General features: G+C 41.4%; 1 protein-coding gene across 1 annotated transcript in view; it reads right to left on the reverse strand.

Annotated features, from left to right (window-relative positions):
* Window positions 1–19757, reverse strand: part of ANXA10 (annexin A10) — a 156877-nt gene that overhangs the window by 89350 nt on the left and 47770 nt on the right. The gene's annotated exons all lie outside the window — the stretch shown is intronic.

Raw genomic sequence — 19757 nt, forward strand, 5'->3', positions numbered from 1 at the left:
TCTGAATAACAGTGTTATGGTTGCATCAGATTTACAAAATGGCATTGGGATAAATTTGCATAAAGTGATAATAACAATCATGAATAGCAGTGGCATCACAATATCGTGTTTTTGAGAAGGTTGTGTGACCAGAGTCCAGGGGCCATGGTTAAACCAAACTTGGAAAGCTCAAGCTGGACCCTTTTTAAAAAACTTATTATAGTATAATTAACCTTGTTGGCTGCCAGGATTATTGAAAAAAAACTTGATAATAAGGCAGAGAAGGGGCCTTGGATGATGGTTTAAGTAGTGGATTTGTAAGATGCAAAGATGACATGGCAAGGCCAGAGGAGGTCTACTTGTGGAGACAGGGCAGTAGAAGCCATCAGAGCAGCTGATTTTGGATGTTTGAGGCAGATATGGAGGGTGGCCATTAGAAAAAGGCAGAGAGGTCAACTCTCTATAGGGAATTTTTCTAGGTCTAAATTATTTATGAAAAACACCTGCCAAACATTGCAAAGTATATATAAACTGGTGCAGCAATACTCTGGAGAAAAAGATCTCAGATACAAGCAGAACCAATCCAGTGACATAAACACACTCAAGTACTGCACTATTGATTTTTGGTCATTTAAAAAAAACAAACCCTCCACTTACAATTTTTGAATGCATTTTCTAGAAAACAATCTTGGGTAAATTCAACATTTTAATATGTCCATTTAAATATATCCTTTTTGAAAAGTCATTTGCTATTGTAGTCAATGAGTCGGAATTAATGGCCCATCTGAGTGGCATACAGTATAAACAATCACAAAAACAAATGATAATAAAAATACTTATCAAATTACACACTGCATCTGGTCAATATCCTTCAACTTCCACTCAATCTACATGCTCTAACACTTTCCAGGCCCAATAATCAAACTAAAATCTGCTGCACAGTTTTGCTTAGTGCAAATCCTGCTAATAACAGAAACTCCCAGAGTTTGCATCAATGCAAGCAATCTGATTATTGCCTCCTATGAATATCTTGAAAACCATATTGGTTAGGTGTGCCTCTAGAACAGAGTTTCCCATGTCCGGTCCTGGAGTACGCCTTACTAGTCATGTTTTCAGGATATCCACAATGAATAAGCATGAAAGAGATTTGCATATAATGGAGGCAGTGCCTGGAAATCAAGTCCATGCGTATTCATTGTGGATATCCTGGAAACTTGAGTAGCAAGGAGTACTCCAGAACTGGACTTGGGAGACACTGCTCTAGAACAAGATTTGCAACCATTGGTGAAAAGCAAAGAAAGGCATGAAATCTGTAGTATATATGTCAAAAAACAGCCTTGCCTAGACAACCACAATAGGCAATATAACATTCAGATCAACAATATGTATACGTGTATATTAAATGAATTCACAGAGAGGATGACAATGATGAGATTGGAGAGGGGAAAATAAACATACCTGATGAATTTCTACTCATATGAAGTGCAGATTTGCTTTGTGTGCAAAAGAACAAAACCTATTGAATATGTAACCACAAAACCAATGAAAATATGTTATTTTATACTCCTGATGCAGACCTAATATCCGAAACATGGCCTATGTTGAGTCGCTAGAATATTGATTAATAAAGATCTAAACTAACAGCTGTCCGTTGTTGTCTCCACCGTCTCTGCTTGTTATAAATAGAATGGGACAGGAGCAGAGTTTAAGGTTATACAGATTGTGGCAAAATTCAGCAGCTCTCCTTATAACTGTAGGCGTTTAAATCAAACACAGAAATAACAGGTATAACTATATACAAATTATCTATATAAAGTTATACATATTTAGTTGTTTCACTTAAACACAATGAGAGGTGTAGTTATCAATGTGGGCTACAGTTAAGATGTGTTATTTTAAGACTAATTCATGCTGTTTTAGCACAGGTCTCATTTTATGTAATGAGACCTAGTTACTAATAATTGGGGTTAATAGGAAAATAATACATCTTAACAGTAGCCTACATTGATAACTTTCTCCCTAAGTCTTTACAAGGATAACTTATCTATATAAAGTTATGCAATCAGTGTGCTGCTCAGTATTGCTACCATAATTGTTAGGAATATATTTGCATGATCTTAGAAAACATGCATTTATGTATTTATTAGGATTTATTTACCAAATCTTTGAAAGAATTCACTCAAGACAGTGTACAGTAAGAATAAATCAAACATAAGAAATAGACAATTACAACAGTAAAAATATTCAAATAAAATCACAAAGTATGACGTGATAGTATACTACTTATAATATCAACACAATACATAATAGAACATTTTAATGGACAGCATAGGGTATAAGCAAAGATGGAACATATAGGTAAGAGAATAAGTGGAGTTTTAGAAAATAAGGTGACTAATTTAAAGAAAGTTGCATATGAGTTTAGAGAGCTGATTAAATGTTATCTCAGCTAGGGTAGGAGTAGATAAATATGTCCTGCTGCAGTCTGTGCAGTCTGTGTCACTTCTTGTGTGTGTGTGTGAGACTAAGAAGTTAGTTATTTCTTCCATTAAAGGCCTAGCTGAAGAGTCAAACTTTCACCTGCTTCCTGAAGTAGAGATAGTCTTGTGTTAAGCGGAGCCTTTCAGGCAATGCATTCCAGAGTGTTGGGGCTACTCCCGAGAAGGCTCGCTTGCGGGTATCACATTGTGTAATGTCTTTTGGAGAGGGTGCGGTTAGATATACTCCTTGGGAGGTGTGTAGAGGGTCATCCTGTTCTTCAAGTACTCGGGGCCATTTCCTTTAAGGACCTTGAAGATCAAACATATGGCCTTGTTTACTAAGCTGCACTGTAGGTGAGATAACGTTTAAAGTGCACGCTAAAAATTAGCATTCGCTAACACTAGAGACACCCATAGCATTATATGGGTGTCTCTAGTATTAGCGCGTGCTAAAAATGCTAGTGTATCTTAGTAAACAGGGATAGAGTTTTAAATTTAGCCCTGTATTGTACTGGTAGCCAATGAAGTTTTTGCAAAAATGGTGTGATGTGGTCACATTGCTTGCAACCTACTATGAGTCTTGCTGAAGCATTCTGAATCAATTGGAGCTGGTGCAGACCCTTTGTAGTCGGACCATCACAGAGTGTATTACAGTAAGCCAGTCTTGATGTTATCATGGCATGCACAACTGGGATAAGATTTTCATTCTTGATGTAAGGAGAGAGACAGCGTAGTTGTCGCAAATAGTAGAAGCACCTCTTGAGGGTTGTTTGGATTTGGGGAATCAGAGTAAGTGTTGATTTAACTGTATTCCAAGGTACCTGACTTGTGATTTGAGGGGGAGTTTGTACTTCCCAAAACAGATTTTGATGTCAGGTACGTGTCCACTTATTTTAGGGACCCAGAGAAGTTCGGTTTTACTTGGGTTCAGGCAAAGTTTGTTGTGCTTAGCCCTTGAATTGATGTTAGACAGGTAATCAGTTTAGTCAGGGCTGTAGGTAAGCCAGGTTCAATGGATATGAGTAGCTGCACATCATCTGCATAAATGTAGAACTGAGTGTCCATTGACCAAATCAGCTCGACTTGAGGTAGATATTGAACAAAATGGCTGACAGTATTGATCCTTGTGGTACCCTACAGGTCAGTGCGCATGGTGGCAATGAGGTGTTGCCAAACATTATGGATTGTTGCCTGCTGATAGATAGGATCTGAACCATGCAAGAACTGTTCCATTGATACCTGTTTCTGGTAGTTGTGCTAGCATGATATTATGATCCACAGTGTCAAAAGCTGCTAAGAAATCTAGCAGTACAAACACCAAGGCAAAAACCCTTGTCTCGGTTTCTGTGAAGGTCATCTAGTAGGGATTCAAGGACTGTTTCTGTTCCATAACCAGGTCTGAATCCAGACTGACATGAATCAAGCCAGTTTTTCTCTTCTAGCCAATCACTGAGTTGAACACAGACTGTTTGTTCTATAAGCTTCCCTAGAAATTGGATGTTGGATACTGGCCAATAACTTTCAAGTCTGTCCTGGTCAAGGTTGTTTTTCTTTAGCAAAGGGTGAACCACTGTCCTTTTTAATGGTCTTGGTTGTTGCCCATTAGAAAGAGAGGAGTTCATAATTTAATGGCACTTTCTATGAGGCACATACTTGCCTGCTGCACTATCTTTGATGGGCAGGTGTTGGGGAAGCAGGTAGTTAGTAGAAGGTCTCTTAGGATTTTGTCAAGCCTCTCCTCTGTTATTGGGTGAGTTTGAGCACTCCAGGTTAACTGATTGGAGGCTGGGTGGGATTGCCTATAAATCCTGGCAGAGACTTTAAATTTTGTTGGCAAAGTATGCAGCAAAATCATTGCAGTTCAGTTTTGACTGGGCAGGCTGGTTCTGTTGTGGGGATTGCAGTAGGCTGTTTACTATACTGAACAGCTGCGTGGTTGAATTGGCAGCCTGTACAATGCATTGAAAGAAATATTGTTTTTTTTGGGTGCTGTTAAGGCTTGGCGACATTTTGTTGTGTGCTTCCCACAGTTTAGTCTGTTTTCATCCAGGCGAGATTCCACCATCTCCTTTCCAGTTTCTGCCCTTCACTTTTGGAGAAAATCAAGGTGAGCGTTTGTGAGTGAGGCATAAGACCTCTTTTAGTGGTGCCATTTTCTCTAAGGTCTTGGCTAAGTGTGTATTCCAAATGTCAACCTGTTCTGACACTGTAGTTATCTTTTCATCCACATATGGATAGACCAAGGCCTCTAGGAAATTCTCAGCGGTCAGCTTTTTTTTGTCTCTGATCTCTGGGAGGTACCTTTTGTTCCAGGTGGTCACTTAGGAAAAAATTAATTAGAAAATAGTCCGACCATGATAGAGTTTTTATTTCAATACTGCTATCCCAGAATTTTGGGATGTCAAACCATTTGTAGAATACCAAATCTAGTACGTGACCCTTTTTGTGGATTGAAGAATTGATCACCTGTGTGAATCCTAGTGCTGTCATCGTGTACAGAAAGGCAGCTGTGGTGGTATCTGGGGATTCAATGTGTAGATAGAAATCTCCTATGATCACCATCCTAGGGTATTTCAGGGTCACTTGAGTAATCAGATCTAGGAGTTCTTGCACATATAATGCGGTCGGTATACCATGAATAGCCAGATTGGTTTCTCCTCTTCAAGCTGGATTAAAAGAGATTCTGATTCATTTAGCTGAGGGATGGAGATTCTGTGTGGTTTGGTTGTATCCTGAACCAAGACTTCTATCCTTCTACCCTGTCTTCCTGGTCTTGGTTGATGTTGGATATTGAAACCTATTGAGCATAGTTCAGCCAGTGGTAAACCCCCACTTTCATCTAGCCAGGTTCCACTTATTCCTAGGATGTCAAGATGCTGTTCATGTATGACATCATAGATCACTAAGGATTTCTTTGTAGCTGATCTGGCATTCACCAGTCCTATAGTTCCTAAGGATGGTCTGGGGGTGCTGGTGGTGTGGCATTGAGACGATCTTTTAAATACTGTTATGTAGGTGTTTGCCCTCTTGTACTTTTGCCTTCTCTTTGGTTGGTACAGATTATAGTTTCCTCTCCCACACACCACTGGGATCCCTGATGTTTCTTGATCTGCCAGACCAAGGCACATTTTTTGTGTCAGAAGCTACTTAGGCAAATTTCACTGGGTGGCACTGCAGTCCACCCTGTGGATCAGAAGTCTTACTAGTTAGCAACGTAGGATTAAGGCTTTAAGTAATCAACTGCTTTTTAAAGTTGTAAATTCATACCAGGCCTGGGAGATCAGAGGCTTCCAGTAATAGAGAATCAAATGATTGTACCTAGCACTTCTATGTGAATTTCTTTGGAGACAATGCAGAAGAGGTTGATGGTGGACTTTAAATTTAATGGAATGTAACAGATTCAGCATCTTAGAAAAAATTATGTAGTTAAAATAAAACTTCAACTCACAGATTGTAGGTAGATTCTGATATCCTTGGATGATCCAATTGATGCAGGTTGCTGTAGGCTTTTCTTTGTTATCCAGGAGGAGGATTAGATGTAAATATAGATCCAGCTCAGATCATAAGACATGAGAAAGCTCTTTGTAATATGAAGGGAGGATAAAAGTTTCCTTCCTTTAGTCAAATAAATGAAAGAAGTTCAAAGTTAAATTGAGGACTGGTGCCTCAACACAGACTGAGCAGAAGTCTATAAAAGTCTGAGTTGTAAATAAGCCAAAAGTGTATTACTTAATCTAAGTTGCAGGAGCCTGAAGTGAACACAGCCAGCCCAGCCCCAGCCAATGATGCCTTGGTTCTTCTTTTTGTTTTCTCATTTGAAATGTACTCACACAGCTATTATATGTACTCTGCCTAGAGCTTTACGGTTAAGCAGAATATAAATGCCAAAATTAAATTAAATTAAATACAGGAGGTAATATTCAGCTGACTGCTGCGGCCAAAATTATGACTGGATATTCATTGCTGGGCCATGACCAGGTACTAGCATTAAATATCCAGGGGTGTGTGTGACCGGCCAGCACTTAACTGGATAAGAGACAGTAGCCAGCCCTTAACCAGATAAATTAAATTGGCCAAAGACAGGACTACTTTTTATGTGGTCCTATTTGACTGGTTAACTTAACTGTTAAGAGCTAAATATCAGCACTTCTCCTGTTAAGTGCTGACTCCACTCTGACTGTCCCTGGACCACCCACAAATAACTAGTTTTGGCTTTGCCTGTTACGAGGGATATTCAGCAGCACTATCCGGGTAAATGATGCTGAATATTCCCTTGGAGCCTGATCAGTGTGAGTTAATTGGATAAGAGCCTCACTTTGCATATCAACCCCACAAATTATATAATTTAGACTAGGCCTTAACAAATTTGCTTTGTATCTATCATCTCTGAGACAGATTAGGAGCCAGTCTTCTTTTCTCTTCTTCTTCCTTTACTTAAGAGCAATGTCATTTCCTTTCTGATTCTTTATTTACATTTGATTGTAAAGTTTTTAGTAGCACCATGTGTATTTAGAAGCATATTAAGCCTTGTCAAATAAATGAATAAAAATAAATCTCTGTTGACCTCCTCTTTACCCCCCCCCCCAACCCCATTGTCCCCATTGAAGTTGAAGGGGTGAGGATTGTGGTTTTTAACTCTGAGGTCTGTAATGGCTCTTTACTGCCTGATTTACTTAAATTGTTTTCCCAATCTATGTCTGTGGAGGGGAAAAATAGTAAATCAGGCCCATTTTGCACTGCTGCAAGGTTCTCTTCTTTCTTCCCTCTTTGTTTCATTTTTTATCATAGCCTATGTCCTTTGACAATCCTCTACAATTTCCCTAAAAGTCTCATTCTTTCTTTTATTCCCCCTACCTAGTCTCCAGACTCTATCTCTCTCAATTGTCCTCCCTCCGTCAGCCATCTCCTCATCACCAAATAGCCAGCCAGCCAGCCACTTCCCCAAGTTTGTCAGCCAACACAACATGACAGTTTTGTTCATTCTACTTCCCCCGGCTAGTCACACTCCACACTTGTCAGTCAGCCCTGATCTACTACCAAACATACCAGCTTGATTAGCTATCCTTTCCCCTTCATCTTGCTGTCTTCTTCCCCAAATGCCTCCTCTACAACCCCAGGACAGCTGTTCTTTCCTGATGAGAGTTTACTCAAGGGATAGTGATGCCCTGAGCCAACTTGATTTGATGGCACCCCCATGACATCATTTCTAGTGCCCCTTCTTCCTCCCCCTGCAGTTTTGGTGTCTTTCTCCCCCAGTCAATCTCTCTTTCCCCATCCTATGTCCCCCTCCCTGAGGGTCCATCACTGTTCCCTTACCTCTCTCAATCCTCCACGGTCCTTTGGTTGCCAGTGGCAGAAGCAGCAGCATGATACGCTACCTTTGGCCAGCTCCTGGGTTTTCACTCTGCTGTATCCTGCCCACAGGAAATTGCATCAGAGGGATTCCTGAGGGGCATGGCAAGATGATGGCTTAGAGTCTAGACTTGAAGACTGCTACCCCATTCTTCTCTGCAATGCCTAAAAAATGCAGAGGGAAGGTTGAAACTCCAGCAGTTGTCACTGCTGTTGTCTCAACTCCTTGATTTGTGCAGACCAGGATGGAGTCTTATGTGGACATAACATCATCTGGAAGTCTTCTTGACAGTCTTGGGGTGAGGCGTCATCCCCTCTGCCTTTGGACAGCAGCGTTTCATTGTTGCTTGATGCTAGGGAGCCACTGGGGAACTTGGCTGACCAATTGTAAGATTGATAATGTTACTTGTTCTTTGGATTCAACAATGAAAATCTTAATGGATCAGTTTCTTTCTTTTGATTGCCAAATTTCCAAAGTAGTCTCAAATGTCTTTAATTCATTGTGGAAACTTAAAAGATTAAGACCATTCTTTTCAAGATCAGTCTTTCACACTTTAGTTCAGTCATTAGTCTTAACTAAATTTGACTATTGCAATTCAATTTATGCAGGTATTAAGGAGAGTTTCCTTTGAAAACTACAAACTGTACAAAACATGGCTGCCTGCCTTGTATATAGATTGCTGTGTTATGTTAAAGCATTTCCCTTTCTTAAGGATCTACATTGGCCATCTATCAATGAAAGAATTTCATTTAAGCTCTGTTTTCTTGTTCATCAGATTCTTTATGGTATCTTACCATCTTATATGATAGATCTCATTATCACCATGAAATGCCACCTCATCATCTGGAGAATATCTCACATTACATTTCCCAAGTTCTAAAAACTTAACCTACAAAACTATCCATAATGCTAATATTTCTTACCAAAGTACCAAACTTTGGAACTCATTATCAAAGTATATCAGGCACTCAGTCAATTATATGTCATTATTGGGCTCATTTTCGAAAGAGAAGGACATCCATCTTTCGACATAAAATGGAAGATGGATATCCTTTTCCCAGGGACGTCCAAATCGGTATAATCGAAACCCGGCATTTTCAAAATGAAAGATGGACGTCCATCTTGTTTCAAAAATACGGGTCCCCCCCCCCCCCCCTGTATTTTGCCATTTTGATAGGACATCAAAAACGGAACTTGGATGTTTCTTTCGATAATGCCCCTCTTAGAAGTTTATTTAAAGCCCACTTCTTTAGATCTGTGTTCAGCTAATATGAATTTTTATTAGTAGTTGTATTCTTGTATTAATATTAATTGTCTTGTAATGCTTCTTCTTAATTTGTTGTATAAGCCGCATTGAACCTGCACTTTCTTGGGGAAAATGCGGGGTAGGAATGGCATAATAAATAAATAATGTGAGAGGGCCAAAATTGCAGCTGCAATGCTGCCTCATACATCACTGGCTCCCCCATGCCAAATTTGGCTGGTACTGTTGCTCTGGGGGGTCGCAGCTGAGAGAAGCAATGGGCAAACGACAGCTGGTAGTTTACCTGCCAGCTTATTTTTGAAAGAGAAAGACGCCCATATTTCGACCCAAATCGGGAGATGGGCGTCTTTCTCCCGTGGGCATCCAAATCGGTATAATCGAAAGCTGATTTTGGCCATCTTCAACTGCAATCTGTCGCGGAAATGGCCAAAGTTGACGGGGGCGTGTCGGAGGCGTGGTGAAGGCAGGACTGGGGCGTGTTTATCGGCCGAGGAGAGATGGGCGTCCTCAGCTGATAATCGAAAAAAGAAAGGCGCTTTTAGCACGAATTTGGGTCACTTTTTTTGGACCCTTTTTTTTTCATGAACAAGTCCCAAAAAAGTGCCCTAAATGACCAGATGACCACTGTAGGGAATCGGGGATGACCACCCCTGACTCCCCCAGTGGTCACTAACCCCCTCCCACCCAAAAAAGAACAACTTAAAAAACTTTTTTTTTCCAGCCTGTATGCCAGCCTCAAATGTCATACCCAGCTCCATCACAGCAGTATGCAGGTCCCTGGAGCAGTTGTTAGTGGGTGCAGTAGACTTCAGGCAGGTGGACCCAGGCCCATCCCCCCCTACCTGTCACACTTGTGGTGGTAAATGGGAGCGCTCCAAACCGCCCCCAAAACCCACTGTACCCACATCTAGATGCCCCCCTTCAGCCATAAGTGCTATGGTAATGGTGTAGAGTTGTGGGGAGTGGGTTTGGGGGGATTTGGGGGGCTCAGCACCCAAGGGAAGGGAGCTATGGACTTCAGAGGTAGTTTGCTTTGTTTTTTTATTACAAGTGCCCCCTAGGGTGCCCGGTTGGTGTCCTGGCATGTCAGGGGGACCAGTGCACTACGAATCCTGGCCCCTCCCACAACCCTATGCCTTGGATTTGGTCATTTTTGAGCTGGGCGCCTTTGGTTTCCATTATCGCTGAAAAATGATATCGCCCAGCTCAAATCCACACAAATCCGATGCATTTGGCTGGCACAAACCGTATTATTGGAAAAAAGATGGACGCCCATTTTTTTTCAAAAATACGGTTTGTCCTGTCCCTTCACCTACCCTTTCTCGGAGATAGACGCCTATGGAGATGGGCGTTCGCGTTCAATTATGCCCCTCCTGGTGTAGTAGAAGGTTATCAATTTCCAGGCAACTGAGGACCTAAGTCAACTGCAGTATCCAGTGGAACCACATCCAGCAGAAGTAATAATATTTTTTCCAATAAGGCCTTTTGTTTTCACTTTAGTTGCTTTGGGCCAGTCTGTTACATCTCAAATGGCCACAGATCACAGGACAATTGATAAATTGGAGCAACAGTTAAATTTGCATGAATCACAACTAGTGGCAGTGCAAAGTTCTATACAAACTTTGGAGACTACACAGAAATCCATGGAATATCTTTCTATTTCCTTGATGAAGGGTAATAGTAATTTGGAGGTAAAGTGTGAAAATTTGGAAAACTCTGTTCATAGAAGAAATCTTTGTTTAATTGCTTTGCTAGGATTCCAGGTATTTCTGCCCATGACATGTTCAAGCGTTATATGTTGGAGATTTTCATAGTTCCTGTATAACCTTTGCCACCTATTTCTAGAAGCTTTAATTTGCCATCTTATAGAAAGAAGCTGGTAGTAGAAGGAGTGGATGTTTTTCACCCCTATCTCACCTGATAGTTTGGATCTGACTGCCTTGCAGGAATCTTCTAAGGAAGAGGCAGCTATACCTTCCACTCTTCCAGTGACTTCTCCCATGGCTAATACCCGGAGTTTCATCAACAGAAATTGCCTACACCATTTTTGTGTGGCCTTAGCAACATCGGGAAATGCCTGTACCTTTAAAAAGCAAAAAATAGCAGAGTGATGTCTAAAATATAATCTTAATATTCAATTCCTGTCAAAGGTACAGGCATTTCCCGATGTTGCTAAGGCCACACAAAAATGGTGTAGGCAATTTCTGTTGATGAAACTCCGGGTATTAGCCATGGGAGATTTGTTCTAACTAAAGTTTCTGTGTGATTAAATATCAATCTAAAACTTATACTTTTTTCGATCCCTCTCAAATGACCTTGTTACTAAGTAATAAGATAGTGGCATCTGGACATAGCCCACTGACTGCTGCTATGGAACCTCAGACGAAGACATTCTCTTTTGTCTAACTCTAGGCATTTTCTTCTTTTTAAATTGACTGTTATAATTTTTTTCCCCTTTTTTCGTTTGATCTCTTGTACCCCTACTTATTGTGGACTTGTAACAGATGCCAGAAATATTTTCCTTTTCTTTGTTCCTACTGGTATATTGTTTTCTTCTGTACAAGTGAATTTGCTTGGTTTGTGTAATGAAAATTTCAATTAAATAAAAATTACATCAGAGGAGGCATGACGTTTACCTTATTTTTTCAGTAAATCTTCACCCTGCAGCAGCAGCAGCAGTATTAAAACACTGCATTGACCTTCATTGGGCCTTTCCTTCTGACCTGTCCCGCCCCCTACTGAAAACAGGAAGCTGCATCAGAAGGGGGTGGGATGGGTTAGAGTGAAAGGCCCGGTGCAGGCCGAGGCAGTGTTTTAATATTGCTGTCGCTGCACGGTGAAGATTTACTGAAAAAAAGGTAAACGGAACTGGGAGGGAGGAGAGAGAGAGCCACTGGTGGTCTGGGATGGGAGGGAGAGATGCAGGACTGGCAGTTATTCATGAAGTGTGATTAAAGGTTTTAATCACAATTAATGATCCATGCGTTATTTGTGGCATTAATCACGATTAATGTACAGCCTTACTTAGAACTGTTCTATTTTAGTAAAAAAAAAGTTTTGCAAACTTGTATAAGAGGCTCCCAAAATGTTCTTTGCCTTTTACTAATTAAGTGTCTCCATAGACACATACCAGTGATGCAAATTAGAGAGTATACTCATTTTACACACTTGCAGAGTAGTTCTATATAGCAGAGATACCCAGAAGTTCCCTTTCTTTCAGCTCTTCTCCAGAGAAGGTTGCTAGGATTCAAAGGAGGAGCACTCAGACCTCCAGGAAGACTGAAAATGCTTGAAGTCCAGAAGGATCCTTAGTGAAAGGAGATAAGTGGAGATTACCCACATCTGTGTTTTAGAAGTGGATTCCCAGTCTGAAGCATGAAAAGGCTGTTCTCATGTGAATTTGCAATAAGAATTTCTATCAAGCATATGTCAGAGGATTCTCTGAGTAGAAACTCTCAGAAGTCAGGAGGAAATTTCGCTTTCAATCAGTGTGTCATATTCCTGCTTGGAAAGCAGAATCAGCAACTTTACCCAGATACTAACACAGGGAGAATCCCAGTGTGAAAAGATCTTTAACGAGTTTCTTAGATGTTATAGATTGTGGGGAAGTTATCAACGCAAGCTATCATTAAGATATGCTATTTTACTGTCAACTCTAGGTATTAGGGGGGGGGAGGGGAATAAGTTATCAACATGGTCTACCATTAAGACAGGTTATTTTATCACTACGTGTGCTATTTTAACACTGCTCCCATTTTAGGCAATGAGACCTAGTTACTAGTTACTGGGTAACAGTAGTTCACATTGATAACTTCTCCCATAGTGTAAAATAATATCTTAATGGTAGCCCACATTGATAACTACACCCAGTGGTGTGCTGGAGCCGGCTTGCATTGGCTCGCAAGAGCCGGTCATTAAATGTTTTACCATCTTGCGAGCTGGTTGTTCCTTCAGGGCGAACCGGCTCTCCTCCCTCCCTCCCTCCCTCCCTCCCTCCCCCTAGCTACAGGGTCCTAGGCTCTGAGTCCAGTGTACATACCTGAAGAAGGCAACCTGGTTGTCCAGTGGATTCTTCGGGGCAGGCAGGAAAGATCCCCAGTCTTGCTTGCATGCTGCCGGCGCTGTCCCTCCCTCGCTATCGGATCGCTCTTTAAACATGGCTGCCGAGACTTCCAGCGGAGTCCTCGTGAGACTTCTGCTGAAGTCTTGGAGGCCGCCCTTGTAAGTCTTGGCGGCCATTTTGAAGATGCAGTAGCACCGCGGGAGAGTCAGCGGCGGCAGCGGGCAGGAAAGACTGGGATCTTTCCTGCCTGCCCCAAAGAATCCACTGGAGAACCAGGTTACCTTCTTCAGGTATGCACTGGACTCAGAGACTGGGACCCTGTAGCTCATGCGGGGCGGGGCGGGGGAGGAGGAGAAGAGCAGAGCCGGCTTGCCTTGCACCACAGAATCTCAGTCTTCCTAGAGAGAGTAATGCATTGCTCTCTCCACGGCTATAGCTAGCTCTGCAATTTGTGTGTTTGGGGGGGGTGCAGAGGTGGACCGAGGAGAGAGCCTACTGTGGGGGTGGGGGTGGGGCACACGTGCAGATCTGGACCGGAGAGAGAGCCCGTTGTGGGGGCGCGTGCAGAGGTGGACCGGGGAGAGAGCCTGTTGTGGGGGGGGGGGGGCATGCAGAGGTGGATTGGGGAGAGAACCTGTTGTGGGGGGCATGCAGAGCTGGACCGGGGAGAGAGCCTGTTGTGGGGGGGGGGGGGGGGGCGCACAGAGGTGGACCGGGGAGAGAGCCTGTTGTTAAAAATTTACCAGCACACCACTGACTACACCCCTATGTGACTGTACAATTACTGATTGTATGTTGCCTTTGTTTGTGTAACCAAAGTGTATTCTCTGTCATTTTATTCATATTGCACTTTTATTTCAGAAAAATCTCAATCTTGTGTGGCAGTATAGTTTGTGCATAAAGGTAGTGAAGAAGCCCATGAAGGACCCTGGAAACTTATTCTCCTTTCTATAGGAAACTAGGAGCCCCGGAGGGAACAAGATGGCCCCAAAACTTCCATAAAAACATAAGAATCGCCATATTGGGTCTGACCGATGGTTTATCTAGCCCAGTATTCTTCTTCTAACAGTGGCCAATCCAGGTCACAAGTACCTGTTAGAATCCCAAATAGTAGCAAGATTCTATGCTATCGATCTTAAGGCAAGCAATGGCTTCCCCCATGTCTATCTCAATAGCAAACTATAGACTTTTCCTCCAGGAACTTGTCCAAACCTTTTTTTTAAGCTCAGATATGCTAACTGCTGTAACCACAACATCTGGCAGCAAATTCCAGAGCTTAACTACTTGTTGAGTGAAAAAAATATTTCCTCATATTCATTTTAAAAGTATTACCATGTAACATTTTTGAGTTTCCCCCCAGTCTTTGAACTTTATGAAAGAGTAAAAATATTGATTCACTTTTACATGTTCTACACCACTCAAGATTTTATATACCTCTGCTATATCCTCCCTCAGCCATCTCTTTTTCAAGCTGAAGAGCCCTAATCTCTTTAGCCTTTCCTCAAACAAGAGGAGTTCTACCCTTTTATCATGTTGGTTGCCCTTCCAATCGTGCTTTTAGATTATAACGAGAGATGGAATAGGGTTTCCATTAGTTTAACAAGCTTGGAGATTTTGTGCTACTTTCTCAAATTAATTTATGGCTTTTCTTCTGGCAAGGTTTGTGTGACTCTCTACATAGAGTGTTATTCTGTAGGAATATTACATATTGTGACTGGAGCAGGAATGCGGTATCTGCCTTCTCTTAGGGGGTTCGCATTTGTTTTGAAACAACATGAAAAACACAACAAATCAAGCAGGTTTGTTTCAACGTCTAAATCCCCAGTGAAAATTTTGGTTTTGTTTCATTTCATTTCCATTTTATGCCTGCTATTTGTAAATCATGCTTGCTAAAACAGAAACAAAACAAAGGAAGAAAAATTAAAACAAGCTCAAAGTGAAGGGAAAAAAAATCAATGAACACACCCTTCTCTTCTGTAAGCAAGGAGTGTGTGGGCTAGAGGAAAGTGAGTCTAGTGCCTGGAATGGTAATGTGTAGAGCATATTCAGGGGATTTAGATGAGATGCAAGGATGTACAAACCTAAAAGCCAGAAGTACATTATAGCTAAAGCAGATTCACACAGAATTTTATTTTTCACAAAACCCCTTTCTCCCTTTCCTTGAAGAAATCCTCTGACTGGAGATCTATGAAGGCCTAGTAGTAGATCCAAGGTTATATTCCCATTGAAAGTGGGGCTGTTTGCATATAAGAGATACTGGAAGGCTCTGATTTCTACACACTTTCATGCTGGAGTTGAAGGCTGAAATAAGAATAATGTCACTTTTATTACAAGTGTGGGCTGACATTTCTGACTCCATGCCATCCTTCTGTAGTCTTTGTTTTCAAATTTTCTGGGCCGATTAAGATCATCACTTGATTTCCCCTTTTGATGACACATATGTTTACGATAGTGTGTTCTGTATTATGTAGCTATATTTTTGCATTAGTCTTCCTGCAATGACATGAACTGCTTGTTCTGTCCCTTCTCCAAATGTGCATGATATCATTAAAGGGACATGAGTCTGCAAGGGACAGGGGAAAGAAAAACACTCAACTAAGGGGTCCTTTTACAAAGGTGTGCTGAAAAATGGCCGATCCATTTTTTAGCGCGTCTGTAAAAAAGGCCTTTTTTGTCAAAAATGGACGTGCGGCAAGATCAAAATTGCTGCGCGCCCATTTTGGGTCTGAGACCTTACCACCAGCCATTGACCTAGCGATAAAGACTCACACAGTAACCGTGCGGTAATGACCTGCTTGCGCCAAATGACACTTGGCGTGCATCCGTTATGCGCGCCCGAAAATAAAAAATATTTTTCAGACACGCATATCAGATATGCGCCAAAAATGAAATTACCGCAAGAGCCACGCGATAGTCGTGCGGTAACTCCATTTTGGCATGCATTGGGTGCGCATAGAAGCTTATGTGGTTTAGTAAAATAGCCACTAAGGGCGCCCAATGCATACCAAAATGGAGTTATCATTCGACTACCGTATGGCTCTTGCGGTAATTTCATTTTTGCTGTGTGTCCAATATGTGAGTCTGAAAATATTTTTTATTTTCAGGCGCATGTAACGGACGTGTGCCAAGTGGCATTTGGCTGCTTAGGTCATTACCACCCAGTTACCACATGAGTCTTTACCCCTAGGTCAATGGCTGGTGGTAAGTTCTCAGACCCAAAATGGACATGTGGCAATTTTCATTTTGCCACACGTCCATTTTTGGCAAAAAAGGGCCCTTTTTACAGGCGCGCTAAAAAATGAATTGGTGTGCGCCCAAAACCCGAACCTACACTATCCCAAGCCATTTTTTCAGCTTGACTTTGTGAAAGGACCACTGAGTTAATGCATTTCCTGACCGAATCAGTAGTCAGCCTTATAAGCCTTTCTGCCTCGCCTCACCCCATGCCTGGAATAAACTCCCTGAGCCCATATGCAAGGCCCCCTCCCTGCCCATCTTCAAAGCCTTGCTCAAAGCCCACCTCTTCAATGTCGCCTTCGGCACCTAACCACCATACCTCTATTCAGAAAATCTAGACTGCCCCCACTTGACACTTGACATTTGACATTTCGCCCTTTAGATTGTAAGCTCTTTTGAGCAGGGACTGTCCTTTTTTGTTAAACTGAACAGCGCTGCGTAACCCTAGTAGCGCTCTAGAAATTTTTAGTAGTAGTAGTAGTAGTAGTAAGCTTCTTATAGTCAAAAGACACACTGCAGCCTGCATCTCTAGATTTTGCCCTGCAGTGTAGGTTTCTTTACAGGACATCATGGCCAGTCTTGCATGTAGTTTTCCATAAACCTCAAAGTTTTGCAGAATTAAGTGCATAATTCATATTAAAATACAAATGCTTCATTCTTTACATGAAAGGAATTGCAATTAGATACAGAATTGTATTCTAAATCTATTTTGTTGTGAAAACCATTGTGAAGAATTATAATATATGGATGCATTAAATATTCAATGTAAGTAGCTTGTTGACTCCAACTGGAGCCCCACTTTATGACTAAAATGCATTTAGACTATTTTCCTAGAATCCCTGACTTAAATCCTTTTAATGTAATTCAAGTACAGCTAAAAGGCCACAATCTTCTATTCATAAGATTTTTTTTCTACTCTACAAACCATAAGTGCTACTCCAAACCTAATAGATCATATTATATTCAGTCCCTTTATGAATTTAGTTTAATTATAGAATGCATCTAAGTAGAATGCAGATCAACACCATCATTGAAATTCTGCAATGAGTGTTTCTTTAGGGGGTGGTGGTGGGTGCAAATGTCTTTGCTTCAGGCAGGTCATAAAAGAATATAGTAAGTACTGCATACAAACTAATCACTAGCTGGTGCTTCTTAAATCATGAGATTTTCAGGGTTAGTGAAGATGTAAGTGGGTGTTCTAATCCACTAGGCATTGCTGTAACCCTTAGGCAGAGAAAGGGTTTCTATACCCTTTGAAAATCAATAAGGGTGAATTGAAACATTCTGAAGTATCCTTCTTTGGGAGCACTGAGGATAAAATAATAACTCAGAGCCTCTCATTCTGTAGCAAATCCAAGCTCTAAAAGTGGAAAAAACAGCTTTCGTAAATTGGTACATTTTTGATCTGTGAATAAAAGCAGAAAATGGTTCTCTAGAGAACTAACTGATCATTAACTTTTTGTCATGTCTTGATATGTACTTTTAACTTTTGTGATAATTGATGTAATTTTTTTTTAGCAGTCAGAAAGCCCTTTGCAGTGTTTTTTTTTTTAATGGCATCAAATAAAAGCTCCGGAGTGCTAGTGAAGCATAAAGAAACCTTCTTTTTTTCAGTTTTGTTTGTTTTGACAGTAAAAGCTTTTCAAAGACTTACTTTCCTCCCTCTACCTGATTTTTGTATTTTTGTTGTATTCTTCCTGCTCTTTTGGACTTCCTTCTCAATCAGTATCAGCTATAGGACTATGGGGCCCTTTTACTAAGCTGTGCTAGCAAGTGGGCTTAGGGGAGAATTCATCAAGCAGCATTATGGCCTTAACAAATGAATTAGCGCACGCTAAAGGCTAAAAGTCCTTTCTATACCTATGGGCTTTTAATATTTAGCATGCACTAGCAACATAGGAGGCCTTTTACAAAGGAGCACCAGCGTTTTTAGTGTGTTCTGATCATTAGTGCATGCTAAACGCTAGAGACACCCATAGGAATATACGGGCATCTCTAGTGTTTAGGGCCCACTTATTTTTAGTGCCCGCTAAAAATGCTAGTGCAGCTTAGTAAAAGGGGCCCAAAGTAACCTATTAACATAGTAGATGATGGCAGATAAAGACCTGTATGGTACATCTAGTCTGCCCAACAAGATAAACTCATAGCATAAGTTATGATATCATATGTTTGTCAACTTCCACCTTTTAATCAGCTGCTCTTCGTTGAAGATTTCAGCGAGTGTGCGGGTCATAGCACTAGATGTCTTGGGAGTTGGAGTGGTCAGTTAAAGGAGTGGCTTTCAACTCCGTTTCCACCTTGCAGGGTCAACTTGGTCTGCAGGGGAGTGGGAGAGGGGAGGGAGGACAGCCTGGAAAGGAAATCGGAGGGGAGGAAAGGGGGCCGTGGGACTTGGAGGGGACAGAGGGAGAGAGCGAGGGGGGGGATAACCTTGTTAGAGCCCGTTTCATTTCATACAGAAACGGGCCTTTTTTACTAGTATTCTATAATGTGGTGCTCGTAAATTCTAATGCGCACTGTCAAAAAGGGGGCATGGCAATGGGTGTTGAATGGATGGGTTGTGGGCGTTTCAAAAAAATTATACGCACTATTATGGATTACAGCTGATCTGTGCCAAATTTAGGTGTCGGTATTTAGGCCTGGTTTTAGGTTGCCTAAATGGGTGTGCCTAAATTTTAGTTGCAGGAATGGCATGTGAGCATATTCTATAACCTAGTTTATAGAATTATGCTAACCGTATTGGTTTTTTGGTGCCAATGTTTAAGGCACCATTTGTAAAAATTGGTTCTGTGGGGGTAATATTCATCTAGCAGCATTCTGTAGGCTTCTTTTACAAAGGCGGGCTAGCAATTCCCAACCCAGCAAATGAGAGGAAGCCCATAGGAATATTCAATGCTGGGTCATGTCTGGGTATTGGCGTTAAATATCTGGGTATCTGTGGCTAGATGTCACTTAACTGGATAAGTACCAACATTCAGCTCTTAACTAGATAAGTTAAACCGGCCAAAGACAGGACTGCTATTTATGTGGTCCTATTTGACTGGTTAACTTATTCAGTTAAAGGTTAAATATCGGCATTTATCTGGTTATGTGCCAATTCCATATCAACTCTGTCTCCAGACCTCCCACACAATAGCTGTTTTTGATTTTAGTGGTTAGAGGAGATATTCAGCAAGGCTGTCCAGGTAAGTGCCCTGAATATTCCCTTGGAGCCTGGTCAGCATGAGTTAACCATAAGTACATAAGTAATGCCACACTGGGAAAAGACCAAGGGTCCATCGAGCCCAGCATCCTATCCACGACAGCGGCCAATCCAGGCCAAGGGCACCTGGCAAGCTTCCCAAATGTACAAACATTCTATACCAAAGTTAGCCTCTCTTA

Source organism: Microcaecilia unicolor, chromosome 2 (genome assembly GCF_901765095.1).
Source record: "Microcaecilia unicolor chromosome 2, aMicUni1.1, whole genome shotgun sequence".
Classification (NCBI taxonomy): Eukaryota; Metazoa; Chordata; class Amphibia; order Gymnophiona; family Siphonopidae; genus Microcaecilia; species Microcaecilia unicolor.